Source organism: Dipodomys spectabilis, unplaced genomic scaffold, assembly GCF_019054845.1.
Source record: "Dipodomys spectabilis isolate Male_0828 unplaced genomic scaffold, ASM1905484v1 ptg000266l, whole genome shotgun sequence".
Lineage (NCBI taxonomy): Eukaryota > Metazoa > Chordata > Mammalia > Rodentia > Heteromyidae > Dipodomys > Dipodomys spectabilis.
Genome location: NW_024870943.1, coordinates 1,650,325 through 1,675,587, shown reverse-complemented (window position 1 = coordinate 1,675,587; position 25,263 = coordinate 1,650,325). Strand labels below are relative to the sequence as shown.

General features: G+C 46.2%; 2 pseudogenes; one reads left to right on the top strand and one right to left on the bottom strand.

Moving 5' to 3' along the window:
- The window catches only part of LOC122125546, a 51,521-nt pseudogene extending 45,205 nt beyond the window's left edge, over positions 1–6,316 (bottom strand).
- Positions 6,317–22,862: 16,546 nt separating this feature from the next.
- Positions 22,863–23,237, top strand: LOC122125491 (annotated as a pseudogene).
- The last annotated feature ends 2,026 nt before the right edge of the window (positions 23,238–25,263 follow it).

Genomic DNA, 25,263 nt, shown 5'->3' with positions numbered 1-25,263 from the left:
AGAAGAGGGCCATGGTAATTACTGTGCCCAGCGTTTCCATCTCAGAGCCATTGCAGCAGAATCCTGACCAGTGTCTGATGGTACATCCCAAGACCCGTTACGGAATGGGTTCAGCCCCACGTGACAACAGGAGGGCCACAGGGTGCAGGTGGAGCCACTGCTAGGCTCCCAGCCTGGCCTTGTCAGCACCCTGTCACACCCTTTCTGCTTGATCACACTTTGACACAGTCTTCCGCATCCAATGAAGTCTGCATAAAAAAAAAAAGAACAAAACGAGAGGTTTTGGAGAGCTTCCAGAGAGCTGAAGATGTGAGGGTTTGTGGAGTGTAGGGAGTGTAGGCAAGACACTCGGCTCCCGGGGCATTGCCATACACATCTTTTCAGTAGCATCCTTTATGGTGAACCCATGAGGATTTGTCCCTGGTCCTGATTCCTTTGAGCTGATCAGCTGCATGTGGGGGCAGAGTCAGAAACACAGCAAGCAACCTGGGCCTTCACATCTGTAGCAGGGGAATTAGGGTGAGAACTGAACCAAATTAGAAGGGCCGGGCTGTGTCTGCTGTTGCATAAGGAAATGCTCTGGTGGTAGAGCACCAGCCAGTGAGCAAAAGCATCAGATACCCAGTTGAAGTTCTAATCTCAGATAAAAAAAAGAAAAAAAAAAAAGGAAATGCTTGCTTTCTACTGGGGAGAAACGATCACAATTTTCAGAGCCAAAGCTTTTCTGTGGACTGTGCTGGAAATGTGGAGAAAAATCAGGGAATTTTGTTTGTCTTTACACATGGGCTGTGAGCTAGTTCCCAGTCCCATGACAGTGTAAGTGAACAGGAAAGTAGTGTATATTGGTGAGTGTTTCCACATCGCATGTTAAGTTTACTCTGAATTGAGGGTCGGTCCTAGAGCCAACCACAGTGTCCTCCTAAGCACCCCTAAGTCTTCTCCTAAGCTGGAGAAGACTCAGTACACAGAGGGCACAGTCTGGGAAGAGGCAGGGGGAGGCTGAGGATACACCCATAAGCCCAAGAAAATCAAGAACCATAACTGGGCCTGAAGTGAGGAGAGGAGCTCAGAGTGGATCCCCATAGTATCTGTGAATGTAAGCCACTGGGTGAGGCTATTTCCCAGCAGCCCCAGAGAACAGGGGCATCAAATTCTCGTCATGTGTTCACATGAGGAGAGAAGCAGCAGGGAGACCCTCCCTCCTCTGAGGAAACCAGGCTGGGAGCAAGGGACACCCGCCTAGGCCAGCCTGTGTATACAGGTTCCTAACCCCAAAGCTCCAATTGCGACCACTGCAGTGGACTGCAAACCCTCCCTGTGTGCTTCTCCTGCCTAGCTCCAGTGCATGGAAAACAATGACATCACATGCGCTGAGTGCAGTGACATCACTGAGACCAGCTAACCCTGGTAGGCCCAGAAGGCCTCCTCCCCCAGGGCATGGCAGACCAGGAAGCTGCACTGAGGTGAAGAGTAGGCCCCACATCCCGGGAAGGCGAAGAGTGACTGAGAGCTTCCCTGCAGATGAGCCTCTCATCAAGGCATTATGCATCTCTTTAGGATCACAATGGAACTGATGAAGAGTTAGGTAAATAATGCAGCTGGGCTTAGTGATGTGCACCTGAAATGCCAGCACTGAGGAGGCTGAGGCAAGAGGATACTAGGTTCAAGGCTAGCCTGGACTACAGAGTTGAGACCCTGTCTTTAAAAGCAAAAAAGGGACTGGGAAAGTGGCTCAGTGCCTTGCATGCAGGAGGCCCTGGGTTTGATTCCTCAGCACCACATAAGCAGCAAATGCCTGAAGTGGCACTGTGGCTCAAATGTTAGAGCCATAGCCTTGAGTTGAAGAGTTGAAGGACAGTGTCCAGGCCAAGTTCAAGCCTCATTACCGACCAAAAAAAAAAAAAAGAATAGAAAATGAGGGGCTGGGAAGTAGCTCAGTGGTAGACTGATTGTATTGCATGCATGATGACCAGGGTTCAAATCCTCAGCATCACCTAAGCAGAAAAAGCCAGAAGTAGTGGTGTGGCTCTAGTTGTATAATGTTAGCCTTGAGCTGAAGAGCTGAAGAACATCACTCTGGCCCAGAGTTTAGGCCCCACAATGGACAGAAAAAAAAACAATAGAAAATGAAATATTTAGGCATATTCTCAAGAATATGTAGGTCCTTGAACACCATATCTACTGTGGCACTATTCACCACAGCCAAGAAACAACCCAGAAGCTCCATGGTGTCTGCAGAGAAATGAGTGAAACTGAACATGGTCATGTGGAGCAAAGTCAGCCAGGTTTAGAGCACTGGAGTCAGAGGCCTAACTGTGGATGAATGCATAAAGAAGATGTAGCCTAGTCAGTCAGTGCTGGAGTCCCCGGCCAGAGGCATGATCTTGAGATACCACCCCTCCGGGTGCCTCTGAGGACCTTTCATCAGGATTTTTCAGTCTGAGGCACAGTTCAGTGTCCAGGATGATGAACGTTGACATGGATGTTGATGCTGAAAATCAGATGGAACTGGAGGAAAAAGCACGACATGAATCAAGTGTTGGAACTCCAACACACACTTGAAGATCTCTCAGCAAGAGTAGATGCAGTTAAGGAAGAAATCCTGAAGCTAAAATCAGGAGACCACGTTTTTGGACAATATATAGAAAACCTCATGTCTGCTTCTAGTGTTTTCCAAACAACTGACATGAAAGGCAAAAGAAAGTAAGGGATTGAGTTCCCCTCTCATTTACGGAATTGCTGCTTCTCTCTCCCTCTCTCTCTCCTTTTCCTTCTCTCCATCCCTTCCCCCACCCTCCTTCTCTCCCCCCTTTAAAACCTGGAAAGATTCCAAACGTTACAGTATCTTTGTTTGTGGCTTCATTGAATGTTTATAAAAATAATTTCAAATCTAGGCAAAATTAACTACTTAACAGGGGACTTTCATGAGTCTGGGTATTATGTTAGTCTAAGAAAATGTGCAGATGTGTTGTAGAGACTTTATAATTAGAATTGCATATATTTATGAAACTTGAAAATGAATGTTTTTTTGAATTTGCTTTTATTACATGCTTACTTAGTAAGATATACAAGAAAATAACCATGTTGTGAAAATGTGACCAAAATCATGTACTGGATGCACAGCTGTATGTATGTACCTGTTCACCATTGTGTGCCTCTCCTCCATCTGCCTCATCCTCCCCATTTACCTTCTCCTAAGTCAAGATAGTTTCACATTTGTAAAAGTGCTTGGAGTAGTAATCACCGGACAGTAATCTGATCTGTAAGTCCTGAAGTTAACCAAAACCTTGCCTAAAGTTTGTCAGTTGTACTTTCTAATAATAAGATAGGAGTGGTGGTTTCTCTTTAACCATTTGAAAACAGATTTGGGCTATAAAGAGGATTTTAAGTTGAAACTAAATTATCAAATTGAGATCTGTTTAAAAACAAAAAACCAGCTTACTTTTGCACCAAATAACTCACTTGCTATCTGAAAAGATAAGAATTTTGGTTATGGGCTGTGAAGGTGGCTCAGTGGTAGAGTGCTTGCCTTGCATGTATGAGGCCTTGGGTTCCATTCCTCAGCACCACATAAGCAAAAAGAAAAAAGCCGGAAGTGGTGCTATGGCTCAAGTTGTAAAGCATTAGCCTTGAGCTGAAGAGCTGAGGGACAGCCCCCAGGCCTAGAGTTCAGGCCCAATGACCGGAACCCCTCCTCTAAAAAAAAAGAATTTTGGTTATGTATCGATTAGAAGTAGAAAGTCTGGGAGGAATACATAGAAATAGGTAATGAATAATGTGATAAATGTAGCAACCAACTCCAAATGGTTTCACTCCAGATTTGTATTGTCTCTGGCACAGAACAGATTTCCAGTGAATATATATATATATATATATATATATATATATATATATATATATATAAAAATATATGAAAATGGGTTAAGTTTGACTGATCTTACATACACCACATGCTATGCTATTCCAACTCTAGGGTTTGGTTGCAAGGTTTATTTGTTGTACCTAGTCAATTAACTGTTACCAAATTCCTTGAAGAGTATACTGGTATTAGAATCACGAATGAGATAATTTTATTTGTATAATAATTGGTAAGCTCAGTATTTTTTATTGGTTGGTAGAATTTTAGGCATTCTCATAACAATTTCTAAAAATTTAGTTCATAGATTCCATTTGGTAAACCAATCAATATCAGCGGTAATATTAAGAGATTATACTAGGAAACGAGATCCACTAATATAGCTTATGGTGATAAGATTTGAACTACTTTAATCATGGGATAATCTTATGTGTTAGTGTAAGATTTCATAAATGCCTTTAACTATATGAAGATGTAATAGTCATACTGCAAACATCCCTTTTGCATCCCTTTTGTCACCTAATTTTACAAATATTTAATATGGTGTTGCATTTCTGCTTTGCTGTTTAAGAAAAAGATGTTTCACACACACACAAAAGATGTAGCCTATTTTCATCACAAAGTACGAATAGGCCAGGAACAAGAAGGAAATCCTGTCATGTGCTGCCACATGTGTAGAACTACAGATCGCTGTGGGAAATGCAAGAAGTCAGACACAGAAAGGTAAATGCATGTTCTTGAAACAGACAAAAACAAGGCAGAGGAATTGTCAGCAAGACCAGTAGGGTCCAGGTGAGGAATGGAGTCCATGCAATGAGGTAGACCAGAAACCCAGGGTGAGGAGTCACTGCTGATCCTCTCCTGAGCACAGTGACAAATTTCTGCTTCAAAATCACCACTGCTAATGATGAAAATGAGTAGGGAATTAGAGAATGAAGCTACCTCCTCAGAAACGACCAGGTATGAAAAGAGATCAACCTGCTTTCAGGAATATGCATGAAATACTTACTTCTAATCTCCAAATGGGGTCTCTAGGGATGAAAACATTTTAAGAAAAAAATGGCCATTATTGTCAAAGAAATTCCTGTACAGATATGTCTCATTCTTTTTTCTTTCTTTCTTTTGGGCCAGTCCAGGGGTTTGAACTCTGGGCCTGGATGCTGTTGCTGAGCTCTTTTATTCCAGACAGGCACTCTACCACCAGAGAGTGGAGATAAGAATTGGAGATAAGAATCTCATGGGCTTTCTTCACCAGGCTGGCTTTGCACCTTGATTCTCTGATATCAGGCTCCTGAGATTGCATCAGTACAGGGTTCCATTTTTCTTTTCTAACACCATATATGATGATAAAACAAAAGGAGACTGAGATGAGGAAGGCTGGGAAGGTGGCTCAGGGGTAGAGTGCTTGCCTAGCATGCATGAAGCCCTGGGTTCAATTCCTCAGCAGCACACACATGAAAAAAGACAAATGGTGCTGTGGCGCCAGTGGTAGAGTGCTAGCCTTGAGCAAAAGCAGCTCAGGAACAGTGCCCAAACCCTGAGTTCAAGTCTCAGAACTGGAAAAAAAAAAGGGAAGAGACACTTTGGGTAAGAATCTTTGGGGACACATGCCTTATACACCGCTGAGATTGTTTACAGTCATCTCGCTTCAGGCCTTAGTGTCTCTTGCCAGCCTACTGGGATCCAGGAGAATTAAGCGACTGCACCACTCCCCTGTCCCCTGGAGAAGCACCCACAAGAAAGTGAAAAGTGTCTTGATAATTGTCACATGGGGGAAAAGAAAAAGTTTACTGAGAACTTGGCTTGCCATCCCAGGTGAAGGGAAAATCACCACTCCCGCGGGAGACGACCACAGCTGCCACCCTCCTGGACTCCTATCTAAGTAGCCCTCTGAAGCTCTGAAGTGCCCATGTGCATCTCAGAAATGACCCGCCCTGCCATGCACATCCTGAGAGAAGAGGCGAGCACTTGTGTTCACTGCCACTGGAAAGGCACAGCCTGCAGGAGAGACCCCTGGTTCCCAACTCTGGGTAAGGTATCACCTTAGGATCAGGGATTCTGCATTGATCCTGGATGCATAACAAAGCCACAGGAAAGGATAGGAATGGGCTAGGACAGTGAAAAGAACTGGGGTTCTAGGCCCCCTACCCCCAAGCTCTGTTGATTCCTCCCTTCTTCTTCCTAACAGAGTCTGTCCTGGTTTATGACAAGTGAGGAGGAATCCTGAATGTCCATGGGCTGGGGAAGATGTGTTCACATCAGCGACTCTAGAATGGCATTTGAACCTAAAATTGCCCCTCTCGTTATCTGTCATTCACCTCTTCCTTCACCCGCACCATCCCTACCACAGACCTGGTTCATCTTCCTGGTATTTCTTCTGTGCAATATGGGCTCGGTGTTGAGGAAAGGGTGACACCTAGGACCCACGCCCGCAGCCAGTGTATTGAGGTATAAGTGCATGTGACCATGGGTATGTGTCACCCATGTTTCAAGTTTCTTCCTTTAGTTAGTCAGAGAGCTTGAACTTGAGTCTTGCCCATGTTCCTTGAACCCATTTTGCTCAAAGCTAGGCCTCTACCACTTTGAGCCACAGGTCTACTTCTGGTTTGCTGGTGCTTAACTGGAGAAAAGAGTCTCACAGACTTTCCTTCTCTGGGCTAACTTTGAATTGGGAATCCAAGGTCTCAGCCCCTGAGTAGCTAGGATTACAGGCTTGAACCACTAGAGCCTTGCTTGTTTAGAATCTTAGATCTGATTCTACAGAGGAGAAATGGAGCCGTCTTCATCTCAGAACCTGACTCACCTTCCTTTCATGCCATTTCTCCAGGCTCACCCATTTCCATGAACATGTCATCTTCCTCTTCTCCATGGATGAATAGAATTGGATTTTTCCTAATACATGAGATACATTAGGAAAGTATTTCTGGTGGTCTGAATGCTGGATGGAGAATGCTGAGTTCCCTTGGAACCATGCAGGCCTCAGTTTCCCAGGCCAGAGCCTCTGGATGAGACTCAAGGAACAGAGAGGATGGGAGATGCCCATGTGCTTATGGGGGTGATCCTCTTAGGCCAGACTGTGGTTGGGTTTGTGGGTAATTTGTCTCTTCTCTCCCATTATCTATTCCTTTCCTGCATGGGGAACAGGATGAGAGCCACAGACTTGATTCTTAGGCACTTAATTGTGGCCAACCTCCTAACTCTTCTATTTAGGGGTGTTCCCCAAACCATGGAGGTTTGGGGCTGGAGAATTTTCTTCAATGATGTGGGGTGCAAAATGTTCTTGTATCTTTGCCGAGTGAGCAGGGGAGTGTCGATGGGTAGCACTTGCTCCCTGAGTATCTTCCTTGCTGTCAGCATCAGCCAGGGGGACTCCAGGTGGGCAGGGCTGAAGGGGAGAGCCCACAAGCACATTGTCTCCACCATCTACCTCAGCTGGGGGGTCTTCCTCCTGGTGAGCATTATTTTTCTTATGTACATAACTGGACCCAAAGCGCATGACAACATGACGAGCTTAAAGTCCTATGGATACTGTTCTTCCGTGCGTCACGATCCAGCTGCTGATGTGCTGTACATGGCCATACTGTCGGTGCCTGATGTTCTGTGTCTGGGGCTCATGCTCTGGGGCAGCACCTCCATGCTTTTTGGCCTGTACAGACACAAGCAGAAAATGCGACACATCCAGAGGACGAGTGTCTCCACCAGAGCCTCTCTCGAGTCCAGAGCCATCATAAGCGTCCTCCTCCTGGTGAGCGCCTTTGTCTCCTTTTATACGTTGTCCTTCATCTGTCAGATTTGCATGTCTGTGATTTACAACCCCAGCCCTGTGCTGCACCATATGGCAGCATTTGCTATGGGCTGTTTCCCAGCCCTCAGTCCTTTCCTGCTCATGAGCGGACACTCCACTCCCTGCAGCCTCCTCTTCACTTGCACAAAGAAGAACCAGGTCCTCTCCTGAGGACCACCAAGCTTGGATCTCTGCTGAACTTTGCTTGGCCATTCAACAATCTCCACACCTAGATAAAAGTCATCTGCTGAGAGATAGAAGTGTGCACACATGTCCACACATGCACATTTGTGTGCTATATATCTGTGTGTGTGTTCATCTGTCTCTATTTTGCTGGCCCACAAAATTATATGAAAGTGGAAATGTTAAAATTTGAAATAATGCTTATTAGATCATGTCAACTTCTTCCAGAGAATCTGCCCCATTATGTGTTGGTGGTGTCAAGTTTAAGATAAACTGGTTAAACTCACCTAACATGTTTTCCTAATTCTATTGTGAGTCTTTTGATTTTTTCTTTCTCTCTTTAATAGTTCCCTATGCAATGAAGCAAATCACTCTTAAAGCCTTTTCTGTTCTGGAGAATAAAGTAATTGGAAAGAAAATAGCAGCTGGATGGTGGTGGTTGATGGCTGTGTTCTGATTTCCTGAGGAGGCGGGATATAAGAATCACAGTTCAAAATGAATCTAGGCAGAAAACTCTCTGAGACTCTTGTTTCCAATAAACCACTAAAAGAAAAAAAAGATGGAGGTGGTGCTCTGGCTGAAGTGATAGAGCACTACCTTTGAGCAAAATCATCCCAGGGATAGAAGAGATGCCAGAGTTCAAGCCCCACGATTGGCACAAAGAAGGAAAGAGAGAATGAGGGACACAGATAGACAGATAGACAGAGACAGACCGAGGAGAGCGAGGGAAAGCCAGCAAAAAAGGAAGGAAGGAAGGAAGGAAGGAAGAAAGAAACAAAGGAAGGTAGGTAGGAAAGAAGGAAAGAAGGAAGAAGGAGAAGGAAGCAAAGAGGAAGGAAGGAAGGAAAGAAGAAAGAAAGAAAGAAAGAAAGAAAGAAAGAAAGGAAGGAAGGAAGGAAGGAAGGAAGGAAGGAAGGAAAGAAGGAAGGAAGTCCTGCTCGTGTAGCACTGACCACAAACATCAAGGCTCCTTCCTGACAGTTACTCCCTTAGTCTTGTCCGTGTTTATTTCTTATACATAATTTATTTTCACAACTGTTTCTTTTCCTGTGTGGTCTATGATACATATTTCTAGACTTTCTGCTAATTCAACAAGGACATTAAGTGTACTTTTGAAAAAGCACAGTTTTTAATGTAAAGTTATTGTTGCAACACGAAGGCTCCTTGAGAAAGTCCCTTGCTTGGCTATTGTGAAATTTCCTGCAGTGCTCCTCATGTCCCTTTTTGTGAGGCCACCTTACCACAGCATCTGGGGTGCAGGTCAGGGCTGCTGTGCTGAATGACAGGAGGGCCTCTGGTCCAGGGCTCTCCACCTCTACCCTTTTCTTCTCAGGAACGAATTTCAGGGTGACAGCAAGCCAGAAGTAGCACTGATGCCCTGGAGACAGTCACCAGCCCTGAACACAAAAGCTCAGGGACATGCCCCAGGCCCTGAGTTCAATTCTTGGGATGGGCACAGAAAAGGAAAGGAAGCAGGTGGCAGGCCTGCCTAAAGGAGCCATCCAGGGACTATGACAGGTGATGAGTGGACTGTGGGCTCTGAGCTAGGCGCCTCCTCCTGATCCTGAAGTTCCCACAGCCACCCCACCACAGAAAGGCTTGAACCACAGGCCCTGCTGTCCCTGCACTCCCTCCCCTCACACTGGCTTTAACCAGATTCCCTCCACGCCCATGTCCTTATGCAGCCAAAAGTCATTCCACCCAGCACACACATGCTGGGGTCTCCTTGGAGAGCTGTCTGGTGTCATTATTAACATCACACACACCTGGTCCTCTCTTGACCCCTGGTATTCCCGTCCCCAGAGGTCTTCCCTGTCTGTGTTACCTTGGAGAGCGTGGATGTGGACTTAGCCTCGTAGCCTAGGGGCAGCGCGCACCCTCCACCAGCTCCCTGCCTGCTGAGGGGACGCAGGCTTTCCCTGTCCCCACCCCACCCCCTCTTCACACCAGCTCCCCAGGAGCACCCCACCCTTCACCCACCTCACACTCTGTCTTGAGCATGATCCAAATCCAAGACAACCCACGCCCCGTGCTTCCCCTCCCCCACAGCGCTCAGCAACGCTCCACGCGCTTTTCCTCTTTTTTTTTTTTGGTTGGCCGTGGGGCTGGAGCTCTGGGCCTAGGCACTGTCCCTCAGCTCTTCAGCTCAAGGTTAGGCTCTGCACCCCATGCACTCCTGCAGTCCACTGGAAGCACAGCCTTCCGTTTTCACTCTGACATGCAGCCCTCCCTGGACTCGTTACTTCTGGAGAGTTCGCACATTCAGGACGTCTCTCTCCATATTTGTCTCCTCCTTTCTTCCTGAGCACCCTCAGTTCTGCGCTACCATATTGTTTCCTGTCCACTGTGTCCTTGCCATGTGGTGTCCGGACCCCCGACTCCTGTTAACCTGACGCACACCTGCCGGTCTGAGCTCACAGCAAGCTCCTGACTTGGCTTCATTCACAGCGGCACCTGGTGACTATGGTCAATATGAAGGAGGGATGAGACATGCTGGGCAGGACGAACTCGGAGCCAGGAGAGATCAGAGGGGGTGGACCCCTGGGCACCATGCTTGTTGCTGCCTAGAGTATAGGAGGCTTCACGCAGGATAATAGGAAGAGGAAGAGGGGGGCCTTCAGCCATGGCAGGTCAAGGGAGCAGCAGGTAGGGTTACTGTGCATTCACAAACCTGTGGGGGGGGGAGGGGACTGCCACTGAGGCCCAGCAGGTGAGCTGTCCCGAGGGGGCAGGACAGGGGTGGTGGGGCAGGTGGTGGCAGGGGAGCCCGGGACTCACTGGGGGAGCTCTGCCTTCACAGCGCTGGACACTCCTGGGTAGCAGACGGAGAAGACGCCACAAGCAGAGGTGCGGGAGGTGAACTAGTTACCCCCACCAGCCATTTCACCAGCAGCATGAAGTGGACTTCGAGGTCAGAGGCCTAGAGCTCGTGGGAGATGGCCCAGAAGGTGTTGGGAGCCGACAGTAAAGTTTAAAGGTCATCTTGACCCTGGTGCTCACTTGAAGGCACATACAAGGAGCTGGCTTTCTTGAAGAACACCAGGTACCTGGAGTTGCTTTGCTATGTCTGCAGAGTTTGTTTTACTTTCTACCAGTTGACCTTGTCCTGTTTTTACTGCACTCTGTTTTTACTGAAATTTTCCTTGTTTTTCTGGACTATTGTAACCTTATGTTACCTTTTGACTTCTAATTGTATATATTAGGGAAAGTTAAAAATAAACGGTTTTGCAGTCTTGAGCTGCAGACCTCCCGACCGCATCCTTTGTCTTAAGTCTTTATTTTTCCGCATCCTTGCCCCCTAATTCAGGATTCCCTTTTGTTGCCTGCAGGCTCCGGTAAGTGACGCCCGAACAGGGACCTGAAAACCTGGCATCAAGGCAGAGGCCCCTGCTAAGGTAAGAGGACGTGTCTGGAGAAAAAGGGCGGGTGATAATATAGTCGGGAGTAAGAAATTATGGGGCAAGTTAACAGCTGTATATTATATGTGCAGGCTCTTTAGGGCATGCTTCAAGCTCGAGGAGTGAAAGTTGGACAGAGTCAGTTAGAGAGTTTCTTTTGCTTTGTCAAGGAAGTATGCCCCTGGTTCTCAGAGTAAGGAGTCATTAGTTTAGAAACTTAGCAAAAAAAAAAAAAAATGGACAAAAGGATTCAGGGACACTATGATGCAAATGGCTTGTAAGTTAAAACATTGCTGCTTTGTAATTGTCTGGTATCTGTGTAGCCTGCAGGTTCTGTATTGGGGTTGGCAAGGGTCTTAGCGGACGCGCTATAAGATAGCCAACTGGACCAGTGGGAGACATCCCCCGGATCCCCATCAGGGTAAACTATCCACTAGTGGGGACATTTGGGCCCTCCTTAGTCTAGCACTTTCTGTCTGACAGTCTACAACGTGCATGCTGTAAATGTGTTTTGTCTCAATGTTTGTGTGTATGTATTTTGGAATTCTTGGAATGTTTCTTCTCTCAGATTCATCCTCATGGGAGAGCCCGGTGTAGGCTGGCTAACACCCCTTCAATATCTGTTTCTCTCTAGCTCCTTCTTTGTTACTTACACTTTAAACTGAACCCTTTCTCTCCCTTTCACTGCCACCTTTTCCACCCTCTCTGGATCCAGAAGTAAAGGAGTGGTGAGGGGTGAAAAATCTGGAGGATCTAAAAATAACTTAAAAGGACTGGCAGGGAGAATTCGCAGCCTGATGAAACTGCCACTGACCACCTGCAAGTGTCACCAGCAAGATCTTAGCCTCGGGCCTTGGCCCAGGGGGTCTGAGTATGGGGGAGAACCTGTCAGTCTGAGGGGAGGGCTGCTAGGGACTTTTTTCACTTGCCCCAAGATGACTGGGAATTCTCCTCCACCTTGGAAGGCCCCTGGGTCAATGTTTGCAGGAATCTAAAAGAAAAATCCTCTGGAGGCGAGTAAAGGGGATTCGAGTCCCCTGGTAAGTGGATTTGAGTCCCACTTGTGAATTGTGGTGAGATGTCGCGCCATTCACTGAGACCTGATTTTGTCTTTGTGGCCATTTGTCTATCTTGTTTACTTCAGTGTATTTTCTGCTATGTTTTCTGAGGTAGGGATAAACTGGGGGCCCATTAGCCCCCAACTCAGCCTTTGGTTGTTGTCTTGTCTAGTTCTGTTTTAGAATTGATACCAGTTTTAAATGTACGTACAACTGATTTTGATTTTTTCGCGCTTTAAGATCTGTGTGCATTTTGTATGTGTTTGTGAACATGTTCAATGGAAAAATTATCAGCATGCTGTAACAATTGGGTAAGTTTAAGTTTAAAATTCAAAAGGTTATGAGCTTTGGACATTACAAAAATTTTTAAGAATTTTGCCATTGTTTTAAATGACTTTTTAAGGATTTTTTAACTTAGAAAATTAAAAATTCTGGTATTTTAAAATGCATAAGTCTGTTTACACTGTAATCAAGTTATTTGGCTCAACAAAAATGCCTTGGCTGTTTGGAATTTAGTTCTCTTGGCTAAAATTTGGGGATAAATATTAAAAGTTTAAAAATAAAAGTTTGTTTAACACTGTCAAAGACATTCCCTGTTCTGTCTGTCTAAAACTGTGTATTTTCATTCAAAAACCAAGAGATAAGAAAAGGAAAAAACTTAAAAGCCAACAAAAGACCTATCTTTAGGGACAAGGGGTAAACAGGCAAAAGTGCAGTTCAGCTGGTCATACATGGTGGGACGGGCCATGGGAGGAGTCCACACATGGTAAAAGAGGACAAACTGGCACAAACCCAGTTCATCTTACCCTAAAGAGTGAGACTAGGTGCTTGCCTATTCCATAGGAGGGGCCAAGTGGCCCAGCTTTGTTCTGTCCTTTTTCTTTACAGAGAAATACTAGAAACATGATGGTAAAAATTAGTGATGTGATCATCTGCTTAGTATTGCTAAAACTGCCCCTTGGACTTAAAAAGAAGGTTAAAAAATGTATTTGTATAATATGACTTGCTTTCAATGATGTTCTACAATTAGGATATGTTTTTAAAAGTCATAAAGGTGTTAAGTCTAGCTTTTGGTACAGTGATGGTGATTGTAATTCTTGAATTAAGGAAAAATTGTAATTTGATTTAAAAGTTTTAATGTGTATCAGTTTTAAAACAAGCAGCCAAGAGACAATAAGTGACACTTGGCCTCAAGATTTTAACGGTTTTTTTTTTATTGTAACTAAAAACTAAAGTATAAAATAATAAAAGAGATTAATAGGAGGCTTAAAAAATAGGAATGCATTTCTGGGTATAAAGTTTAAAAGTAAAATTGTTCTTAACATTTGTCTCAAAGTGGAAAAATTAAGATTACGAAAATAATTGCTTAATTGCTATTCCAGTTTCTCTTATAGGTTTTTTAAGTTTCCAGCAAGCCAAGAACAAAGCACAGAGGAGTCTTATAAGTTTGTCAGATGTAACTTTAGCTCTTAATAAGTTCCAGGTAAGAGCATGCTTAAAAGCTACTTCTATGTTGACCACCTTGTTGCTTTTAATTGGAGTAAAGTGGCTTTTTATAAGACTCATTGATCTGCAAACTGGTTCAAAGCCAGCCCGGGCAGAAAAAGGTCCTTGTGTGACTGTCACCTCTACTCAGCCAGCAGAATGCTGAAAGAGCAAGCAGAGTTGTTTTGGGACTCATAGTGGCAGAGTGCTAGCCTTGAGTTGTAGAGCTGAGGGACAGCACTCAGGCCCCGAGTTCAAGTCCAGCGACCAGCTAAGGGAAATACCAATGAGGCATTTATCCCAGTGTAGAGAAGTCATTCCTGGGACAAGAGGAATGAAGGAGCCTCCAGAGGCAGTAAGCCACTGCTTAGATGACAGAAATGTCGGATCCCAGAGTCATTTGTGCATGACCCTTCAAAAATTGGTCAGAGCCAGGAGGTCATGGGAAGATAGTTTGTAAGCATGCCTAAAGTCCATGACTATCTACCTTGTAGGGACAGAAACTTGTCATTAATCTGTGATAGTACTAAAAAGCTAAAGTTATAACATGTGGGGGATGGTTTAAATCCCAACCCCTGTATGTGCCCAAAGCCCTAATAGGCAGTACTTTTGAGCTAACTCCTGCTACATAAAATTTATCTGCTCAAGAAAAAAGTTTGTAAACCTGAGAGTGTGTTTCTATTAACATCTGTCTAAAGGCCTGCACAGGTAACTTAGGCATTGTTAGGGTCACTAGAGGTCCTTCTAAAGATGCTTTTACAAACCAAAGTGCTAAACAAGCTACACTGCTGTAGCTAAAAAAAAAAGTACCGCATTTATCAAAAGTTAAAATATTTGGGGCTGGGAAGGTGGCTCAGTGGTAGAGCGCTTGCCTTGTATGGATGAGGCCCTGGGTTCGATTCCTTAGCACCACATAAGCAAAAGGAAAAAAGCCGGAAGTGGGGCTGTGGCTCAAGTGGTAGAGCGCTAGCCTTGAGCTGAAGAGCTGAGGGACAGTGCCCAGGCCCAGAGTTCAAGCCCCACGACCGGACCCCCCCCCAAAAAAAGAGTTAAAATATTTTTCTTAATGACATCTAACCCTGGTAAACCTCTTTGTAAAATAGACTAAGGTTATAGGATCCTGGGTAGGTAGGATCAACCCTCCTGAGTCAGCTTGAAGAAGTTACAGAAGATGAATCTTTGCCCATCTTCCACTTTTTAAAACAAGGGACCAGGGCTGGGAAGGTGGCTCAGTGGTAGAGCGCTTGCCTTGCATGCTTAAGGCCCTGGGTTTGATTCCTCAGCATCACATAAACAAAAAGAAAAAACTGGAAGTGGCACTGTGGCTCAAGTGGTAGAATGCTAACCTTGAGCTGAAGAGCTGAGGGACAGCCTCCAGGCCCAGAGTTCAGGCCCATGACTGGACCAAAAAAAAAAAAAAATAAAAAAATAAAACAAGGGACCAGAGTCATCAAAAAAATGTGACAAAATAGACACACACAAAAAAAGACACGGAAAATACTAATACAGGCCTGAGCCCTCTATACCTGCCTAAAAAATCAGCCTTATTTTTTAAAAAAAACTATCTAGTTAAAAAGGTTGTCATCTTGGTAATTTGTCCTGGGCTATCATCTGAACAGTCTTAAAACTAGTGGGGCCACACCCTACCAAGCCTATGTATTACTTGTATCCTTAACCAGTCTGTGTAGAAATTTACAGCCCAGCACGAGGTGTGACAGTCCCTTGGAGCCACTGAGAGACCCTTCTGCAGCTGCTGCTACAGCCTGACAGTCACCTGGAGGAAATCTACATCGTTACCCTGACCACCTCCTCATGGAAAAAGTAGACTAAACTCCTACCTGATTCCATCTTTTGGATGGTTTTCCTAATTCAGGATTCCCTTTCATTGCTACAAGGCTCTGGCCACAAGGACTCCACCACCTTGCCTGCACCACCATCTCCTCCACCATGGCCAGTGACTCCAGTGGGGGCTGCAGGGGCGGGTCAGTGGGGTGGCACTGATGTTCTGCTCAGCCCTCCAGCCCTGAGGCCATACCCCAGGACAGCACCCCGTCCCACTCCCAACACGGCTCCACGGCTCCTGTCTTTGCCCTGGGGATGGGAACATGCCACTCACCAGCAGGCAGTGCACATTCTCTGGGCCCCCCACCAGGCTGGTGATGGTTCCTAACTGCTCAGCTAGAGGCCAGAAGGACCTCATCCTCATTGTAGATGGTGTCTGTAGGGGCAGGGTATTCCCATCACAGCCTACCCTGGGCCCCGACACCCTGGGATCTCGGCCCCAAGATACCCAAGCTTGCTGTCAGTACCCAGAGTTTTCCCATATGGCCAGCATAGAGAACAAGATAGGAGATGGGGGTGGGTTGGGAGAGCTGCATGACAGGGCCACTCTGTACCCCTCAGGAAGGGGAGACTGAGTCCCATCCTGTGCAACACTGTGGCAAGCAGATTTCCTGTTCAGGTACAGCTTACACTCTCAGCACTGTTCTCTGCCAAAAATCCTTTCTCTCTGTTCAGACTTGGTTCAGCTACTGCCTCCCGGAGCCTTTGCAGGCAGTCCCTCCCCCAGCCTGCCCACAACCACCAGCCACTGTGCCCGGCTCCCACCCGAAGACAGCGCCAAGCTCAGGCATAGTCTCAGACCTCAGGGCTGGGCAAGGCAGGCCAGGGCACCACCGATCTCTGGGATTCTTCCTTTCTGACATAGGACTTGCCACATGAAGCACAGTACCCAGTGCTCAGAGCACCACCTCCAGAACTACAACACTACACTGCTGTCCTTTAAGATGCCAGCCTGGCATTTTGCTCTAGCCCACAATCATGCTTCAGTAACTGCTCACAAAACCAATCCTGCATGTTCTGCAGGAATGAGGCCAAGGCTTTTGCTTTGCTGTCTGGACAGCACTACCTTTCCCAAAAGACACGGCGCCTGCCACATGCGACTGGAAAGGCTCCCGGTCAATGCAGTCAATTTGGCCTAGAAACCCCTCCAAGGAGAGAGCAAGACTAGCATTCGCTCAATTAAGCCACTCAACGTCTGCCACCCGAAAAAGAAAAACAATTTAGTGAGGATCCAAGCCATAATGCCTTTAGGCTTGGGTCCTACACTTGACAATAGCAAGTTGGTGTGCCTGGGAGTACACCCGAGGTGTGCCCCCTCAGGGGAGTGTGAACCCACTCTAATGGCTCCCCTCTTTGAATTAAAACTGCAGAAATCAGTGTAACACCTCAAAACAACCAAAGGTAAATGGGTCAAAAATAGAATACCTCCTCAGGGAAACTGCATCCAGGGCTTCTTGGAACTGCAAAAATATGGCCCGATGGCTGTCTGTAATTGTAATAACTTCGTGGGGCATCCAGTCTTTTAGTAGGGCAAATAAGGGCACCAAACTATCTTTAGGGACAGGAACCTATGGCAACAGCCAAATGATTTCCCTAAAAGGCTCTGAAGTTGGGTTAAGGTCAGAGAGGCTGGAATATCCAGCAAAGGCTTAAGGGCTTGGCCTGAGACAAGGTAACGTGGGTTCCAAACACCTTAAAAGGAGGTACCTTTTGAATTTTATTGAGGGCTATGGTAAAACTCCCCTTTTTTAATATGGCGAGAACAGGGGCCAGAAGGCCCTCCAGGCAGCCTGGGTCTTGGTGCCCCAGGATTATATCATCCATGTAGGCATAGACAAGGGAGGTATCTGAACCAAGCATAGGACCCAAAAGTGTGGCCAAGTATTGTTGGCAAAAGGCCGGGCTAGAAGGGATGGAGAAAGCAAACTTCTCGCAGTCATGTGGATGCAGGGGGATATTTTTTTTTAAAAAAACTTGAATATCAATCACAACCAAGGTATATTCTGAAGGTATAGCAGGAGTCCAGGGCCTGCTTCTTAGGGGAGGTCCTACTAGCTCCATCCTTTCTTTTACCAAGCCCCAGAGCCTTTTTGAATAACAAATAGGGATGTGTCCAAGGACTCACAGAAGGGAGTATGTGCCCAAGGTTTTTCTGTTCCTCCACCAGAAGTTGGAGGGCTACAAGTTTAGGTTTGGTCAATGGCCACTGCTCCACCCAGATAGGGCTTCCTGGCTTCCACCTAATGGGAGGTACTGGGGTGGGGGAGTGGCCTTTAGGATTGGGGGTGCACCCGAGTGGGTCCACTATGTTCTTCTCTGTAATTATGAAAGTTAAAAAAATCCTTTTCCTTAATTCTCTCTAGATCCTGTTTAAGCCTTTGTGCTTCTTCCCCATCCAGGATATCATCATAGGATGCTCCATGGTCTGTAGTGAACACAGCATCATTTGTCTTAGCATGTTTTGAGCTAGTACATTGGCAGTGAGGTTCTTTGCCACTAAAGGGAGTATCTTTCCCTGTTCTCCATCTGGGTTAGTCCATTTCATAAGGGTGACCATCTCTTTGGACTGGGAGTTGCCCCCTACCCCCAATATCGGAGGCCCAGGTGCAAGCTTCCAGTCAAGGGCACTTCCTCCTCCCTGAGTATGGTTCGATTTGCCCCAGTGTCAGTTAAGCAGTGAAACTGCTTCCCACCTATGTTATGAGAATACTCATTATAGGGCGGGGTCCCTCCACCAGGGGGGCGGTCCAATGGGCCTGGGTCATCCTGCCACGAGGCTGCCTGGGCTTTGCAGCAGAGGGTGTCCCTCCTTGAGTTAATGAGGCTGGAGAATGCCTCTACCCTAGTTTAAAGGCTTTCCATCTAAATCAAACTTGGATTGACAATCCTTTTCCGAATGGTATCTCTTCCTGCACCTGGGGCAGGGTGTAGGGGGCAGTTGGTGGGGGATTGCTGTAAAGAGTCCCTCTTAAAGTGCCCGTCCTGCCCACATTTAAAACAAGTCCCTCTCCCCAATGGTATTGGGGTTCCTTGGCCCTGGGCTGCAGGTGATGGGTAATAGCCTCAGTCATTGCCGATGTCTGAGCCTGTAAGGCTAAAGTTAGTGATTAGGACTGGTGCTGTTGCGTTCCCACATCCTGCGAGGCCACCATCCATCTGCTCAGGGAACTCTCTCTCAATCCTGCACAGGCCATGTGGTGGTCTGCATTCATCCCTTCCCAGACCAGCAGCTTTACAAACAGATCTCAGAGGTTCCCTAGCTGCAGCTTGCAGTTAATATTCTGTTGGACTCAGTCTACAAACTCAGCTAGAGGCTCACCAGGTTTGTGTCTCACTCCTGCTCTGGGGGACTCCGTAGGCCCATCATCCAGTTTGTACCATGCGGCAAGTCCTGCCTGCCTCGCCTGGTCACAGTACGGACCAGGTATTGTGGCCTGTTGGGCCCAGTGGAGTGCCCTTCCCGCGTCTCTGTTAACATGGCAGAAGTAATAGGTATCTCGGGTGGAACCTGCCAGTTATTCACCACCCACACTCTGCATTCCTCCTTAAAGAAAGCACACCATTTAATAAACTGAGAACTGGTGAGGATGGCTTTGGCCACATCCAGCCAGTCCTTAAGGACACATGGGTGATAAGCAATGTCCTGTAATAAGGTCTGGGCCCAAGGAGATTTCGGGCCATCCTCCACCACTGCCTTGCAGCACTCTTTAATGTCCTTACTTTCCCATGGATACCATTCCAAGTGTCTATTAGTTCCTGGTGCCAGATTGACTGGATATGCTTGGGGAAGCAAATCCTATGGCCTAGGATCCGGGCTCCCAGGTGGCTCTTCCTTTGCAGGGTAGGCCTCCGAGTATGTTACTTCCCCAGCCCTTGGCCCCTCTGTGGAAGGTTGGTAGGGGTCCAGGTCTTGCAGGTCCCTCTCGGAGGTCCCATAGGGTGAGGTACCTCCACTCCAATCAGGGGAATAGGGAGGGGGCCAAGACCATCAGGGGCACCTGAGTCAGAGGGGTAACTTTCACCCTTGTTTGGGCTTCCACTGTGCATGTTTCAGTGCATTCTCGGTCGAATTTGATCCATTCCTTTTCCTTCCCACTTCCCAAGTCCTCCATTACTCCCTAAGGCCTAATGTTGCCTCATCCTCCTTCTTCTGTGAGATAGCATTACCCATACTAAGGGTTTCAGTTACCCTGAGGGACTGCTTAGCCTCGGCCAGCATCTTTTCCTTTCATGCCCCAAGTTGGGTGCCAGATGTCGGGTCTTTGTCTGTTCCTCGAAGATGGACGGGGTCCAAGGAAATGTAAGTGTGGCAGCTCACCGGTTCCCCAGCCTCCCTTTGCCTGGGAGACAATCAGACACAGTGGAGAGTCAAGTCAAGCAGAAAAACTCATTTATTAACACACAACAAGCCCTTTTTAAAGCAAAAAAGAGTGGGTGGCATGGCAGGGGAGGAAAGGAACCGATCACTGTCAAGTTAACACCCTATCATGCACCTAAGCTTCCACGGTCTGATTCTGCAATAAACGTAATGCAAATCGGGCTCTGCCCACTCAACTACCTCTCTCAGCACCATCTTTGCTGCCCATGTGCTCTACACACAGCCGTGCTGTGGGCAACACCATGGGTGAACGGGAACCCAAGAATGTACAGGTGGGACTGGACTGTACAGGTGGATCTGGGTGCTCAGTTTCTGGCTCATTAACTCCCTCTGGAATGCAGGCCATAGAACCTGAGCTTTGTTTCAGAGGATGGCCATGGTAACTACTGCACCCAGCTTTTCCATCTCAGAGCCATCACAGCAGAATCCTGACCAGTGTCTGACAGTACATCCCTTTACCACTTTTGGGAAGGGTCCAGCCCCACATGCCAACAGGAGTGCCACAGAGTGCAGGCGGAGGCTCTGCTAGGCCCCCAGCCTGACCCTGTCAGCATCCTGTCACACCCTTTCTGCTTGATCGCACTTTGACACAGTCTTCCCCATCCAGTGAAATCTGCATTAAAAAAGTACAATATGAGAGGTTTTGAGAGCTTGCAGAGAGCTCAAGATGTGAAGGTTTGAGGAGCATAGTGGGTGTAGACAAGGCACTCAGCTCCCATGGGCCTTGCCATCCAAATCTTTTCAGTGGCATCCTTTATGGTGAACCTGTGAGGATTTGTCCCCAGTCCTGATTCCTTTGAGTTGATCATCCCCACGTCGGGGCAGAGTCATAAACACAGGCAAGCAAGCTGGGCCTTCACATCCACAGCAGGGGAAGTTAGGGTGAGAAGTGAACTGAATTAGAGGGGTCAGGCTGTGTCTGCTGTTCCATGAGGAAATGCTTGGGGTGGGAGGTATGACTCAGGTGGTAGAGCACCTGCCAATGAGCAAAAGCATCAGATAACTACTTCAAGTCCTAGTCTCAGATTAAAGAAAAAGGAAATGCTTGCTTGCTACTGGGGAGAAATGCTCAGATTTTCAGGGCCACAGCTTTTCTGTTGACTGTGGTGGCAATGTGGAGAAAAGTCAGGGAATTTTGTTTTTCTTTACACATGGCCTGTAAGCTATTTCCCAGTCCCGAGCCAGTGCTGGTGAACAGGAAAGTAGTGTCTGTGGGTGAGTGTTTCAACATCCCATGATAAGTTCACTCTGAATTGAGGGTGGGTCCTAGAGCCAACCACAGTGTCCTCCTAACACTCCAGCTGGAGAAGACTCAGTATACAGAGGGCACAGTCTGGGAACAGAGACAGGGGGCGGCTGAGGATACACCCATAAGCCCAAGAAAATCAAGAACCATAACTAGGCCTCAAGTGAGGAGAGGAGTGCAGAGTAGATCCCCATAGAAGTTGCGAATGTAAGCCACTGGGTGAGGCTATTTCTCCCAACAGACCCAGAGAACAGTTGCAACAAATTCTCATAGTATGTGCACATGAAGAGAGAAAGCAGCAGTGAGACACTCCCTCCCCTACAGAAACCAGGCTGGGAGCAAGGGACACCAGCCTAGGCCAGCCTGGGGTACAGTGTCCTCACCTCAAGGCTCTGATTGTGACCACAGCAACAGACTGCAAACCTTCCCCTGTGTGCTTCTCCTGCCTTGCTCCAGTGCACAAAGCACAATGATGTCCCGTGTGCTGAGTGCAGTGACATCACTGAGAACAGCTAACCCTGGTGGGCACAGAAGGCCTCCTTCCCCAGGGCATGGCAGACCCTGGTGGGCACAGAAGGCCTCCTTCCCCAGGGCATGGCAGACCAAGAAGCTGCATTGAGGTGAAGAGTGGTCCTATGTCCCAGGAAGGTGAAAAGTAACTGAGAGCTTCCCTGGAGATGATCCTCTCATCAAGGCATTTAAGCATCTCTTTGGGATCACAATGGAACTGATGAACAGTTATGTAAAAAATGCAGCTGGGCTTAGTGATGTGCACCTGAAATGCCAGCACTGAGAAGGCTGAGGCAAGAGGATACTAGGTTCAAGGCTAGCCTGGACTACACAGTTGAGACCCTGTCTTCAAAAGCAAAAGAGGGTCTGGGAAGGTGGTTCTGTGATAGACTGCTTGCCTTGCATGCAGGAGGCCATGGGTTTGATTCCTCAGCACCACATAAGCAGCAAAGGCTGGAAGTGGCAATGTGGTTTAAATGGTAGAGCACTAGCCTTGAGCTGAAGAGCTGAGGGACAGTGCCCAGACTGAGTTCAAGCCCCATGACCGACCAAAAAAAAAACGAATAGAAAATGAGGGGCTGGGCAGGTAGCTCAGTGGTAGACTGATTGCCTTGCATGCATGATGACCAGGGTTTAATTCCTCAGCATCACCTAAGCAGAAAAAGCCAGAAGTGTTGCTGTGGCTCAAGTGGTAGAGTGTTAGCCTTGAGCTGAAGGGCTGAAGAACATCGCCCAGGCCCAGAGTTCAGGTCCTACAACCGATCGAAAAAAAAAGACAATAGAAAATGAAATATGTAGGTATATTCTCAAGAATATGTTGGTCCTTGAACACCATATCTACTGCGGCACTATTCACCACAGCCAAGAAACAACCCAGAAGCTCCATGGTGTCTGCAGAGAAACGAGTGACACTGGACATGTTTGTGTGGAGTAAAGTCAGCCTGGTTCAGAGCAGTGGAGTCAAAGGCCCAACTGTGGATGAACGCATCACGAAGATGGAGCCTGGTCAGTCAGTGCTGGAGTCCCTGGCCGGGGGCGTGATCTTCGGATTCCGCCCCTCCCAGTGCCTCTGACGACCCTTCATCAGGATTTTTCTGTTCGAGGCACAGTTCAGTGCCCAGGATGATGAATGCTGACATGGATGTTGATGCTGAAAATCAGATGGAAGTGAACGAAAAACACGACTTACTAATCAAGTGCTGAAACTCCAACACACACTTGAAGATCTCTCAGCAAGAGTAGATGCAGTTAAGAAAGAAAACCTGAAGCTAAAATCAGAAAACTAAGTTCTTGGACAATATATAGAAAACCTCATGTCTGCTTCTACTGTTTTCCAAACAACTGACGCAAAAAGCAAAAGAAAGTAAGGGATTGAGTTCCCTTCTCATTTATGGAATTGCTGCTTCTCTTTCCCTCTCTCTCTCTCCCTTTCCTTCTCTCTGTCCCTTCCCCCTCCCTCCCTCTCTCCCCCCTTTAAAACTTGGGTAGATTCCAAATGTTACAGTACGTTTGTTTCTGGCTTCATTGAATGCTTATTAAAATAATTTCAAATCTAGGCAAAATTAACTACTTAACAGGAGACTTCCATGAGTCTGGGTATTATGTTAGTCTAAGAAAATGTGCAGATGTATTGTAGAGACTTTATAATTAGAATTGAATATATTTATGAAACTTGAAGATGAATGTTGTATTGAATTTGCTTTGATATATAGGCTTAGTCTTTTACTACAGGCTTACTTATTAAGATATACAAGAAAATAACTATGTTGTGAAAATGTGACCAAAATTATGTATTGAATGCACAGCTTTATGTATTTACCTGTTCAACATTGTGTGTCTCTCCTCCATCTGCCTCATCCTCCCCTTGTACCTTCTCCTAAGTCAAGACAGTTTCACATTTGTAAAAGTACTTTGAGTAGTAATCACCTGACAGTCATCTTATCTGTAAGTCCTGAAGTTAACCAAAACCTTGCCTAAAGTTTGTCAGTTGTACTTTCTTATAATAAGATAGGACTGATGGTTTCTCTTTAACCATTTGAAAACAGATTTGGGCTATGAAGAGGATTTTTAAGTTGAAACTAAATTATCAAATTGAGATCTGTTTAAAAACAAAGAACCAACTTGTTTTGCACCAAATACCCTACTTGCTATCTGAAAAGATAAGAATTTTGGTAATGGGCTGCGAAGGTGGCTCAGTGGGAGAGTGCTTGCCTTGCATGTATGAGGCCCTGGGTTCGATGCCTCAGGACCACATAAGCAAAAGGAAAAAAGCCGGAAGTGGCGCTATGGCTCAAGTTGTAGAGGGATAGCCTTGAGCTGAAAAGCTGAGGGACAGTGCCCATGCCTAGAGTTCAGGCCCCATGTCCGGACCACCCCCCCAAAAAAAAATGATTTTGGTTAAATATCGATTAGAAGTAGAAAGTCTGGGAGGAATACATAGAAATAGGTAATAAATAATGTGATAAATGTAGCAACCAACTCCAAATGTTTTCACTCCAGATTTGTATTGTCTCTGGGACAGAACAGATCTTCCAGGGAATACATATATCTAAATATATGACAATGGGTTAAGTTTGACTGACCTTACATACGCCACATACTATGCTATTCCAGCTCTAAGGTTTGGTTGCAAAGTTTATTTGTTGTACCTAGTCAATTAACTGTTACCAAATTCCTTGAAGAGTGTACTGGTATTAGAATCATGAATGAGAGAATTTTATATGTATAATAATTGGTAAGCTCAGTATTTTTATCTCACTCTGTAAATTCAACTAATTGGTTGGTAGAATTTTAGTCATTCTCATAACAATTTCTAAAAATTTAGTTCCTAGATTCCATTTGGTAAAGGAATCAATATCACCCCGTCTTTGAAGAAGCGAACCCGCCTGTCTCAGGTTGGGTGGATCACCTTGTCTGCCTTACCCGTCATCGGGAACTTTTTCAGAGCGAAGCTGAAGGCCCTGTCTTAGGTTGGTCAGACTGGCACCCTCTCTTACCCATCTCTGGCTGTAGTTCCTCTCGGGGGGAATTTATTTATATGGAGCTTGATCTTATGTAGCTGGCTAGCTAAACTCAAGAGAGTTTTGCAGTGCACGTATAATACAAGGAAGGCATAGAAAAACCATCAGTAAAAGCATTCCCAGGCCAAGGAATGACATTAGCAATCCTTTGACATAATTCAGGGAAGCGATATAGCATTGAAATTGTTTAAACAGTTTTTTTTTTTTATAGCAGTTTTTGCCACTTTAGAGTCCCCAGGTAGGGCTTATGTAGTATTATGAGCAAGCTGATTAAGATAATGGACTGTTTGTACATTTTGTGTTAGTATCACAGCAGCTGCCACTGCGGAGGCAGCTAACAAAATAAAGGCCAAAACATCAGCTACAAGTAGCCCAACAAATCAACGAGGGCACATTAGTTCTTTCAATTGTCTTAACACCTGAATGCCAGAATTTTTATACCAAGTTTTAGAAATATTTACAGGAAGCATAAAAAAAGATGGTTGTCTAACAATAAGTATGGA